The sequence below is a fragment of the Haliotis cracherodii genome, unplaced genomic scaffold, assembly GCF_022045235.1.
Source record: "Haliotis cracherodii isolate W230 unplaced genomic scaffold, xgHalCrac1.p SCAF_6, whole genome shotgun sequence".
Classification (NCBI taxonomy): domain Eukaryota; kingdom Metazoa; phylum Mollusca; class Gastropoda; order Lepetellida; family Haliotidae; genus Haliotis; species Haliotis cracherodii.
The window spans coordinates 20,447,374-20,461,285 of NW_027266319.1; positions in this window are offsets into that span (position 1 = coordinate 20,447,374).

The window sequence follows — 13,912 nt, forward strand, 5'->3', positions numbered from 1 at the left end:
TGCTTTATCTACCGAAAAGTGTTTTATGAATGTTTTTGTCTGGCCGAATAAGTCTCATCGCTACAATGAATGAGTTTAGATCCCATTGTCCCTGTACGCGAAAGTAGACATCATATTGAATACAAGGCCGTTTTTTTCGGTTATTTTGTCAGAGGACACAGTTCACTTTATCTCCTGGACCCCCGAGGATGAGATGAAAGTTGTTTGATTTACCGATCCTACTTAGATTGAGACTGCAGACCATATAAAAATGGGTGTATTTCTATGATTTATTAGTAAAGAAGCATTTGGTGGCGGGGCCTTTGATACATATTTTGTAACCATTAAATCTGATCAATAGGTGGAGTTTCAGTACTTAGGCAGGTGTGAGGGGAAATATTTCAGCTCCTTTATGTTCCGACTCCAGGGATACACAATGGGTCATATGTAATTCCCGTGCCCCTGCAGTCAGGGTGATGCAGAAGAAAGCGGTATCACCTGTACCCTCTGTATGACGGGTTATAATGTACCCTCGCCTCGCCAGAAGCCACTGAGCAGGCCGCAATATTCTTCATATGACACAACATTCAATTAGTTGTGGCTTATATATCACCCTATATAGAACCCATGGTAATTTAACCTCTGGCTTGGCATTATTAGCGACATATATTACACCAATTCATTCGTGTTTTAACTGGCGTATTTGCTCATTGAGGGATCTCTCCAGTGTGTCCTATCACCCCTAAACGCACCACATCCTTCAGACACTGTTTGATAGCCGGGAAAGCTATACGGTCTCACCTGTAATAGAGTTTATGAAGCGAGCAAATCCTTTTGCTGTTTTATAAGCACATATGTTTGAAAGCCGTGTTTCTTTTGAAACGACCCAACCTAATGGGGAGCTACCACTGAGAGTCGAGATACACGTAATACCTTTAGGAAGCAAGGGTGCGATTGAGCAACGCCTGAGAACATCTCCCTGTCGCAGACCGACCACCACAGAAGTTGACGAGCCTTTTCAAAGTCAACCAAAACGACAACTGTAAGAGTCGCAAGAACAAATTCTCTAAAAGAACTTTCGGTAATTTCTGCATTGAATTCCCTTCATTTGAAGCGGTAATGTGGTTGTGCTTACAATGATCTCCCGGGGGCTTGGCGTTGTTGCTTGACAATAGTATTGTGATGACGGGAGAGACCTCCCTGAATTCAGAAGGGGATATGATGTTTACCCAATCCTACATTCAGAAGTCATTCACACCGTTCCTTATTCAAAATAACTTTATTGGTTTTTAATGGAACAGGATACATGCAAGTCGTGTCTGTCTTGAGCTCATTTGACGTTTGGTATTCCACCCTTATTCCTGCCTGACAAGGGATCAGAGCTTAACAAACGTCATTCGGAGTGGGTCTTATCCTGCGATAAAGGCTTGTGGAAATTATAAGGGTCACCACGCGCCCTTTTTTGATAATCACATGGTACTGTTGATACTCTGTCAGCAGTGTTGTCCCAAAACAGACACACATGTATAATAACACACGTTCTTTGTGAGGGTTTGGTTGAACAATACCTCTCAGTCCGATGTTGTACAATAGTAAACATAATACAGTGTAGCTGTAATCATGTATCTAATAAAAGGGATAGTTATAAATTTAATAATGCGGTTTCAGTTCTGATTATGATCATAGTATATTTTGTTCAATATTTATATGGGATATTTACAAATAATGTTGGTGGAATACTGCGTCTCACACGTATGGAAATTGAAAACGTTTGGTGTCTTGTTATTTGATGTACAGACCGCCTCCGTGGTCTAATGGTAGAGCGGCCGCCCGGAGAGCGAAAGGTTCGGGGTTCGATCCCCAGCCGCCTCATACCAAAAGACGTTAAAAGATGGTACTTGTTGTTATGCTGTCTGGCGCTCGGTATTAAGGGGTTAAAACAAGGACTGGTCGGCTCGGAGTCAGTATACTGTGTCTGAGTGAGGTATTCATGTTAAACTGCGGCATGGTATCTCAGTGTGCTAGCACTATTAATCGGCATCAGTCCGGACTAGTACAAGCAGCCACACACACACACACACACACACACACACACACACACGCACGCACGCACGCTCACACGCACACACACGCACGCACACGCACGCAGGCACGCACGCACGCGCGCGCGCACATGCACGTCGGTATATATGTGCAATAATCTTGGACGCGACGTTAAACCCAATTTCACCTCACCTCATTTGGTGTACAGGTGGTACTAAAATGGAACTCTCCTCCAATGGAACAAAGAACGTCTCCAAATCTCGTGACGTCGAAACAACTCTGAAAACTCATCTGTTTAAGTGTGATGCATAAAACCAAAATATTGTCCGACAATTTGTACGCGTTTTAGGCAAGCCGGGGGTGTGTGGAGTCAAGCGCTATATCAATGTCATTAATATTATTATCCATTATTATCCTAAAGTTATATTAAATATAGATATGTTTCGTACAACTAACGATTATTAACTTATTAACTTCGTCGAACCCATTAGCCACCCTTGTACCCAAGCTTTAGCGCCACCTCACAGTAACCGGTATTGATGTTAGCCATGTATGAAGGAAACCCAGAAAATTAACTCTGACATTTCTCGCACTTATACATGTCTGTCTTATTATTTAGCTTGAGAGGATTATATTGATGATCACATGAACTCATTACATATGTAATATTGCATATTAATTATGGTTACCAAATATATACCATGCTAAAATTGCTGTTTAATTTTTTTTTAAATGTAGATGTTCTAATGTCTAGCGGAGACTACATCCAATCTAAACATAGTTCAATATGTTTAAAAATATATTTGAAAAACATATCCGTTAACGACGTAGTGTAAAAAATCCAATTTGATAATTTCAATCCTGTCAATTGAAAAAAGGGCAATATGCTGTAATTGTTATTAACGTCTTCAAGGGCTTACGCCCATCCGCCTTCCTAAGAGGTTTTTTCACGGTTTTAGAAATTTGGCCGTTTCAAATTATGTCAATGAAAAAGTACTGTTTTCTTAACATGGAGACTGTTCTCTTTCTTACGTTCCCATGTAAAGCATTTAGAATGTTCTGTTGAGCGAAGCAAGACGAATAGGGGTGAAAGATCCAGGTAACTACATGCTAAAGGAGTATAAGAGCGGCCGTGTTACCTGGCCATACCGCCGGCGTTGACGATATAAAACAATGAAAACAGCGGGACCAAGAGAATCCCCCTGCGAAACACCTATAATAGTTTAACATGAACCTGATGAGTGTCCGCCTATAAAATCGGATTAGAAGGATTTATTTCGCACAATTTAAATTTGTGAGACCTAGGTTGGACCGACACAGTGTACTCCTCATATAATGGTCGAGGTGTTAGAATAATACGACACTTTCCGACTTACAGCGCTCAATCGCCTTAGCTTATAGCTCAGCGGGAGAAAGAGTTATTGTGATAGGGGGAAAAGACAGACAATACCACCTCGTCAGCTAAACGCTCATAGTGTGAAGTGGGGCCTCTGGCAGGCAGTTGGTCTGACACAGGGTTATTGACTTGAAATGGCAATCTGTATGCCGTCGATCGACATAGTGGAGGGATTAGACACAATGACTAGATTTCGAATTGAAACATAGTTAAAGACGGGTTCTTTTACGAAATAATTATTTATAAGAAATTGTCGCCTTAGACTTGTTGATGACCTGTGTTCTGACTGACAGGTGTGAAAGCGAGTCTAAGTCGTGACAGATTTCCGAAGAGGGGCGAATTGCTAATCGTGTTGAGGAATAATGCATTACGGTTAATGAAATTGATTCCTGGAAACAGGTTTAGAGTTGTGAATGAACTGGTTCAATGGGCCTCTCCTCGCTATTATACACATTTAACAGTCAGGGATGCCACGACGTTTTCATCGCTGTCAGATTCCGGACATGTTGTTATAGCTAACAAAAACAGTGGTTTGAGAAGTGATGGCATCTGGGGTGACCGTTTCAAGAAAGGCGAGGATTTGAAGACAACAACGGACGCTCTTTACAGATACCGTTAAGGCTCTTGTATACAAAATACGCGTATGTACATTAAGTGAGTTGGGTTTTAGGCAGCTTTTAGCAGTTAACTTCTTTGAGTGGCATTTAGAAGTTGGAGTGATGAAGTAAGACGAGTTCTATGGATGAACAACTTCTTTATTATAATTAGCAGTCTTCTAGAAATATCACTGTCGTCAGTGTGACGACCGAACGCTTTAATCACAACCACTGTACGCATTAAGGTACATTATAACTTGGAAAGGCGAGGTCTTGATTCAAAGTAAAACAGATTTTGTAGACTCCGTTATGGTATCAAATGCAAATATTTATATTTGTGGAGGATTTTTACCTCGAAGCGACAGCAGGAGTTCATGACAAGCAACGGACACCATATGCTGGTACCGTTATGTTTGTTTGTTGTTAAACGCTGCACTCACCAATATTCCAACTACATGACGGCGGTCTGTAAATAATCGGGTCTTAAACAGCCAATCAAGTGATTGACATCATGAGCATCGATCCACGAAATTTAAATACGATGACGTGCATCAACCAAGTCAGAGAGCCTCACCATCCGATCCCGTTAGCCGCCTTTTACTGCAAGAATAGGTTGCTGAAGACCATCTACCCCGGATCGTCTGGGTCTGGTACCATTATGTTATGTATCATATTCTCCATTATACGTTGAAGTAGAGAATATTTCTGAAACGCGAGTGATGTGGACAAACAACGACCGATTTATAACACACACACACACACACACACACACACACACACACACACACACACACACACACACACACACACACACACACACACACACACACACACACACACACACACACACACACACACACACACACACACACACACACACACACAAAAAACCAAAACGTTTTCCTATCAGCGAGTGAGTGAATTTCTACGTTGCGTTTTGGATCATTCCCGCCATGTAACAGCGACGGAAACCAAGAAGGTGCTTGTACACACGTAGGGAATCGAACCTAGGTGTTCGGCGTGACGATCCAACACTTTAACCACTGGGCTACCCCACCGTTCTTAGTATATTATCAAATACACATACATACATTATGGATGATCAATCTCCTGATAGGCGAGATTTAGATCGGAATGATAAACGCTGCTAAATTATTCTACTGCTGTTATGGAATCAAAGAAGGATGAAAATTGGTGTCAAACAACTGGTGCCAATTTCAATCTTAGTTCGAGACATTTTAATAAATGCCCGTATTTAACTCAATCATTGTGCCATTAGAGATATCCCAGCTAAAACTGACAGCGGATAAAACAAGGTGTTGTCTAAATTGAAACAAACGTGCTGGGACTACCCATCGGCCGTGTCTACTGCCCCTTTAAATGTGGAAATCACATAAATATATTGAAGGTCATTCTCCTAAGATCTGTATTTCAAAGAACGGGTTTTTAATGACAAAGATTGATGACATGTTCAGGTAGTCTGTCATACAGACCCTGAAACGTATATACATGTATGTATATATAGCCATTGCAAGTCTAATTATAGCGGGCGATGGGCAAGTCTAGATTACTGGAGTTTCAGGAAAATGATGAAGAGGGTCTCTGGGCTCCTTTTTAGGATATTTGATTAAACTGTAAAATATGTTCATCTCAGAGACGGGATGTTAGTCTAATGTTCTGGTACAGCTGACATATTTTCTCTCGTATTTTACGTATTTTTATTAATTATTTATGTTACTATTTCCACTGACGTATTGCGCTTTATATGCGCTTTATCTATTTTTTATGATGTTAATACTTTTGTCCGCTCTCTGTTGATATGTTTATGGAAAGGGCGTTGTAAATTGGACAACTTTTGCCCTATTCATTTGACCTTTTAATGGCAAAATAACAAAACATATACAGTAAATGAACGAACACGCTTATAACGAACTGACGGATATAACGAACTGATTTTTTTGTCCCGACAATTTGCTATTGTTATACTGTATATATGCTTATAACGAACTACGGTTATAACAAACTAAAATTAGTGGTCCCTTTGAGTTCGTTATAACCGTAGTTAACTGTATACATTTATCATTCTACGTTACAACATGTCTGTATACACAGTTAATTATTTCATAAGTTGGCGAGACGACCGAGACAGGCCGGTATTGGTGACAGACAAGATTTAACTGAAACACTTAGAACGCAACCTGTGTGGTTGTATGCGGTAGATGGTGCAGTGTCCGCAACACAGACCAATAAGAAGATGAAGAAGGTGGAGAAGAAGAAGACGATGATGATGAGGATGAGGAAATAGAAGATATGCATTTAGCGTTGCACATTTACCAGCATAACAAGTACATCCACCCCACCCTTCCTTCCCACCTGACATACATCCACCCCACCCTTCCCCCCACCTGACATACATCCACCCCACCCTTCTCCCCACCTGACATACATACACCTCACCCTCCTCACCTAACATACATCCACCCCACCCTCCTCACCTAACATACATCCACCCCACCCTTCCCCCCACCTGACATACATACACCTCACCCTTCTCCCCACCTGACATACATACACCTCACCCTCCTCACCTAACATACATCCACCCCACCCTTCTCACCTGACATACATCCACCCCAGCCTTCTCACAAAACATACACCCACCCCACCCTCCTCACCTAACATACATCCACCCCACTCTCCTCACCTAACATATATACACCTCACCCTCCTCACCTAACATATATACACCTCACCCTCCTCACCTAACATACATCCACCTCACCCTCCTCACCTAACATACATCCACCCCACCCTCCTCACCTAACATACATACACCCCACCCTCCTCACCTAACATACATACACCCCACCCTCCTCACCTAACATACATACACCTCACCCTCCTCACCTAACATACATCCACCCCACCCTCCTCACCTAACATACATCCACCCCACTCTCCTCACCTAACATATATACACGTCACCCTCCTCACCTAACATATATACACCCCACCCTCCTCACCTAACATACATACACCCCACCCTCCTCACCTAACATATATACACCTCACCCTCCTCACCTAACATACATCCACCTCACCCTCCTCACCTAACATACATCCACCCCACCCTCCTCACCTAACATACATCCACCCCACCCTCCTCACCTAACATACATCCACCTCACCCTCCTCACCTAACATATATACACCTCACCCTCCTCACCTAACATACATCCACCCCACCCTCCTCACCTAACATACATCCACCCCACCCTCCTCACCTAACATACATCCACCCCACTCTCCTCACCTAACATATATACACGTCACCCTCCTCACCTAACATATATACACCCCACCCTCCTCACCTAACATACATACACCCCACCCTCCTCACCTAACATATATACACCTCACCCTCCTCACCTAACATACATCCACCTCACCCTCCTCACCTAACATACATCCACCCCACCCTCCTCACCTAACATACATCCACCCCACCCTCCTCACCTAACATACATCCACCTCACCCTCCTCACCTAACATATATACACCTCACCCTCCTCACCTAACATACATCCACCTCACCCTCCTCACCTAACATACATACACCTCACCCTCCTCACCTAACATATATACACCTTACCCTCCTCACCTAACATACATACACCTCACCCTCCTCACCTAACATACATACACCTCACCCTCCTCACCTAACATACATACACCTCACCCTCCTCACCTAACATACATCCAACCCACCCTCCTCACCTAACATATATACACCTCACCCTCCTCACCTAACATACATACACCTCACCCTCCTCACCTAACATATATACACCTCACCCTCCTCACTTAACATACATACACCTCACCCTCCTCACCTAACATACATACACCTCACCCTCCTCACCTAACATACATCCACCTCACCCTCCTCACCTAACATACATCCACCCCACCCTCCTCACCTAACATATATACACCTCACCCTCCTCACCTAACATACATACACCTCACCCTCCTCACCTAACATACATACACCCCACCCTCCTCACCTAACATACATCCACCCCACCCTCCTCACCTAACATACATCCACCCCACCCTCCTCACCTAACATATATATCCGTCCATCTCACCTTACATATATACCCGTCCATCTCACCTAACATATATACCCGTCCATCTCACCTTACATATATACCCGTCCATCTCACCTAACATATATACCCGTCTATCTCACTTAACATATATACCCGTCTATCTCACTTAACATAAATACCCGTCCATCTCACCTAACATATATACCCGTCCATCTCACCCCTTTTTCTTTTTTTATTTCCCCTTCTTTGTATTGAACTACTGTTGACGGTGACACATCTTGGAACTTATTCATATTAGCAACTCTCACTTTATAAGATTGCCAGATGATTCTTTATGGGACGTGGTATCTTTCATAATAACCTTATCCAACTATACATCTGCAAAACAATAAGCACGGCCTTTTTCATGTAACCCGAATGTCCATGTGTCTTTTAGAAATACCACACGACATTTGTCTCATTTTGAGATACATGTATGTCCAAGATACCATCACTATCTATTGAGTACAGGAACAGTGTGTGTTCCAGCACGGCTACAAGTTCAATGTCATATCATATACTACACAGAAGGAGAACCGCCTCCGTGGTCTAGAGGTAGAGCGTCCGCCCGTAGAGAGGAAGGTTCGGGGTTCGATCCCCGACCGCGTCATACCAAAAGACGTTAAAAGATGGTACTTGTTGTTACCCTGTCTGGCGCTCGGCATTAAGGGGCTAAAACAAGGACTGGTCGGCTCGTAGTCAGTATATTGTGTTTGAGTGAGGTATTCATGTTAAACTGCGGCATGTATCTCAGTGTGCTAGCACTATTAATCGGCATCAGTCCGGACTAGTACAAGCAGCCACACACACACGTGCATGCACGTCGCTATATAAGTGCAAGAATCTTGGACGCGACGTTAAACCCAATTTCACCTCAACTCACCTCACAGAAGCAGAGGAAGCAGAAGAAAGGGGAGTTAAATAACCATTGCAGTGGTACAGCTACAAAATATATCCTTACATAATAGATTTCAATTCATGTATTTCAATATGAGTATGCCACTGTGTAAACACAAACATGTGCTTTGTCATGACATTTAAAATAGATAGAATTTAATGTGACTGTATATGGTAAACGATACTTAACCTTCTCCCCCAGGTGTATACACGAAACCGCTATATACGCTACTGAGGATGAGTATCATCTGGATGTTGACGTATTTGCCGTTTACAGTGTGCAGTAACTGTTACGTGGCATACACATCTGTCAGAACAAAAAACACCATCAGAAGTGTTTATTTACATAACTCACATATCTTGTAAAAACACCACGCAATTAACTGTAGCCCGGGTCGTATGCATTACTGACGCTATGCGGATACCGTCACATCCGTTTTCAGTGGGTACTGCTAAAAAGGGACGAATTTCAAGTGTTGGTGTACGCACCTTATTAATTCAAGAAAGAATACCTGGACGACCAAGTAAATTCATTACGTCATCCGTACTAACGCGTTCTCGAATCACACCTTGCTCTTCCTCTAATACGACGAGAAACCCACTCTAGTTTAATCTCCACTAAGCCAATCAAGAGAAGTGTTGAGTTGGGAGACATCCTTATCCATGTCCGGGTATAGATACGCGTCGGCAAGATGGGTGGTAGTGTGTCTCAAATACTGCTCGAGTATATTGGGACTAAAGAACTCAGTTACTGAACTCGGGGGGCGTACAGAGGTTTAAGGCTTGTAACTGATTCGTGATCGTCGGTTTGAGAATGTATCGCTCCATCTGATTGTGTTTGTTTGTTGTTTTACGCCGCACTCACCAATATTCCAGCCATATGGCGGCGGTCTGCAAATGATCGAATATGGACAGACAATCCTTGCAGTGGTTGACGTCATGAGCATCTATCCACGCAATTGGGATACAATGACATGCATCAGAGTCAGCGAGCCTGACCCTCGACCCCGTTACTCGCCTCTTACGGGCTGATGAAGATCAATTCAAACCCTGATCTTCACTGGGGTGGTGAAATGAATGGGTATCGAACTTTAGTATTGAAAAGTACCCGCTGCCCTGCAACAAACATTTACTTGAATTATTACGATGACAAGCCTATCACCTCCGCCAATTCCTCTATTCAGCTGATGGTTTTGGAAGTTGGGAGAAAGGGAAGAACGACTGTTTATTGCTTGTTAAAAAATACCTTCCAATTTACACCCTCAGTGTCACAATTAATACTGTAAATACGGTGGATCAAAACGAATGGGATTTGTATTGCGACTAGATATATTTTCACAAAACTAGGTGTTTTGTTTAGTAAAAATATGAGCCTATTTTGAAAAAACCAAAAAAAAACCAAACAACATGCAACTGAAACTTAAATGGAAGACAATTTCCTTTTTTAAAAGTCTGAAGCATCACTATGCTTTCAAACATTTTCCGAGACCATTTTTTTCGATAAAATCCTCTTTCTCCTGTCGGAGATTCCTCTTAGAGAGACAATGTGGTGATAAACGAGCTTCAAGTGGATTAACTGGTCCAGTAAATATATGTGACACACTAATAAAATGCATTTTTCTTCTTCTTTTTCTTCTTCTTCAAGAGACAAAGATGGAATATATACCATGATGGTAATATAGAATCCAGTCTTTACCATGCATAGGCCACATTCTTCACATCGAGTATACATTTCACGAAGTCTTAAAAACTGACTTGAAAACGATCAAATATCTTTCGAGATTTCTTCAAGTTGTATATAAATACAATGTGACAATATTAATATAAAGATTACATCTCAAGATAACGGCACATAGATACAGTGACGTGCATGCACATAACGATTGCAATGCTTTTTCACGCCTGTATTCAAATGTAACCCTATATAGGAGTTAACTGTTTATATCATATAGCATTACTTATCACTGTCACCTGAAGCACATGGTTGAAATACCACTTCCCTGACTGTATGTCGTTCATTATTTTTTTCAGGTAATGCATTCAACAGAAAAAAAAGAAAAAATGGAAGGAAGATGGCATCCCTTTGGATGAAGACTGTTTCTCATGGTAGCTGATGCACTTGTGTTTCTCAGATGCTGAGCTAGATATAACAAAGACATGTCTACATTATACCTACATGTATGTCATCGCAAACCTCTTTCATTACGGAGAGTTTTAAACACGCCTCGATTTAATACATTTTGAAATAGATCATACAACTGAAATGAATGTGTGGAGAAAGCACAGGTGCTGGAAATTGCTAAGTATGTCGTCTGTATTATAGTACGTCGTAAAATTAAGCTTTTATGACAGTGCCACTTGGTAGTTTATTTCACACGTATTCTTGTGATTTCACTGGCGGCTGGGTTCTGCGGCTGGGTCTTTTATATCACTCCAAATCCATTAAGGTTGCAAGTGATTGCTAATATGAAAGTCCGTCTGGATCTTGGGTGGCAGTGTGAGTTTCGTCTCTACAAGAAATACTTATGAGCTTTGAAGTTTGGATTTATCGGGCACATACCAATTCACCGCTAAATAAAGCCGGGTATCACACCTGGGCCAGCTGTAATTACCTGGAGGGGGCGTGTCAAAAATTGTAGGTCGTTTTAACACAGTCTGAAGTATTTGCGTAGTGTATTGCTGTACATCGATGTCAGCTTTTGAGACTTTGGATATTTCCTCGGGGAATTTATCTGTTGACGATGTACGTTTTTGTGAAGTCTGTTTCATTATTGTCATTAATATACGTGTTCGTCAATCTGTGCCCATCACAAGTAAGAATGATTTGGGTTTTGTGTATCGATGGTGTGATTGTGGCACGTGATGTCCTGTCCGGCTGTCCGGGTGTCCTCGGTCTGGTCAACGATCAGCTATTACGTCCACGGCCGACATTATTTCAGAAATATAACTACAAAAGGACCAAATGGCGATAATTGGTCGGTGTCACGGATGCATGCGACACTTAAAGTGTCCGTTTCGAGTTTCTGTATCCACGTGACACTGATCCCACGGAGAGTGCCATCGTACCCCGACAGCGTGACACGTTGCTCACAATATCAACCACTGGTTTGGCGGATATTTACAAGCGGTGATATAACTTGAATATTGCTGACTGCGGCGTTAAACAACAAATAAACAAGCAAACAAAGCATGTGACACGCATTGTCCCTGGCTGAATCCAACAGTAGAGTTACACATGAGTAGACAGCAATGAATATGACTTTTATTTTCACTGATAAAGGTCAGATTGTATCTATAGAAATAACACCATGTGCCTCATATATTTGGGTACAATAAGATATGCTCTCAATTTAAAACGTCGAGGCGATAATTTCGACAAACAAACAACCAATTTACTACAGTCGAATAAGTTTCTTTCTCACATTGAATAAATATGTATTACCATGTATACGATTTAATAACACCATCGGGTTCAATATAGAAAGTTACAGTCCCTTTGTATCACTTTCTCCCCCCCCCCCCCCCCCCCACTACTACTAACGCCAGCCCCTCCTCTCGCCCCTCCCTCCACTGTCTGTGTCCCTCCTTCACATAAACGTCCACCCAACGACGACAGGGTCAGCACGAACTTCATCGCCCCCTCGTGGTCCCACGGTGTCACATGGGCTACTTGAGACCAGAAAATAGAACACCTGGGACAGGTAGGGTCTTGTCCATTGCAGTGGTCACATGTCGCAAGGTGGACATTGTCTAGCAGCTGACTTCACAACTCGTACCTGTCTCGCTCCGACACCACCCCCACCCCACCCACGCACATGACAGGGCAGATATACACTGTGAACGAAACGCGTGGCTACACGACGGGGTTCGGGGAGGGGGGAGAGACGCTCATCAGTTCAGTTTCAATGAATATGTACGGGATAAATATGCGTAATGTTCACAAAATATCTATTTGTATGTCTAAGATTATAAATATATCTATGATAAGCCTTTTACATTTTGTTCAAGCCTCGGCGCTTGAGAGTACGCCAGTAGTCTGTCTATGTTTTCTTTGTGGTCGTGGTCGTGTTCAGAGTCGTCTTATCTGCAAGACACGTTGTGTATTACTATGCTGTTGAGTTGCTGTTGGCTGTGAAATAGATATGCTGTGTGTAGACATCAACTTACGGTCATTCCAGAACGAGGTTTTATTCAAAATCGGGCATGAATAAAATTCTCGCAAAACACAGCAACAGGTAGCGAGAACCACTCACACATAGTTTATTATCCTGTTTATCATGATTCATGAAGTAAAGGTAATAATAATAATAAGTGGTTAGAATGTACAACTAGTAAGTTAAACTCTTTCAGTTGATGTTAAACCCTTAATCGTTTACAACTGAGCGGCTTACTGAGCGTGTTGACAATACTTTAAAGGACCAGTTTGTTCAAGAATGGCGATGCAATAGCATATATCTAGCTCTAAAGGCAATCTATATAAGTATTTCAAACCTAAGCTCTCCCTCACTCAACAATATGTTTATCCCTCTATTATAATTTAGAACTTGTAATCATAGATTCCCGCTAGAAACCGGTAGATGGAAGAAAACTCGGAAGAGAAGATCGAACAGGTCATCTAGTGAACATCCCCAGTAGTAGCTGGTGAATACTGTCATTTATTTAAACGGAAAGTATTTGGTTTCTATAGATCTCTATACATCCCTGAATAGTATGATAAGTTATGCAGATGAATAAGTTCTAAAAGTCTTTATCCTGATGTTGGATTAAACATGCAATGTATGTATATATCCTTCATTGATCTATGTGACTGTATTTATCTCCTGTTAATTACTCTTGTGCCACTTTGG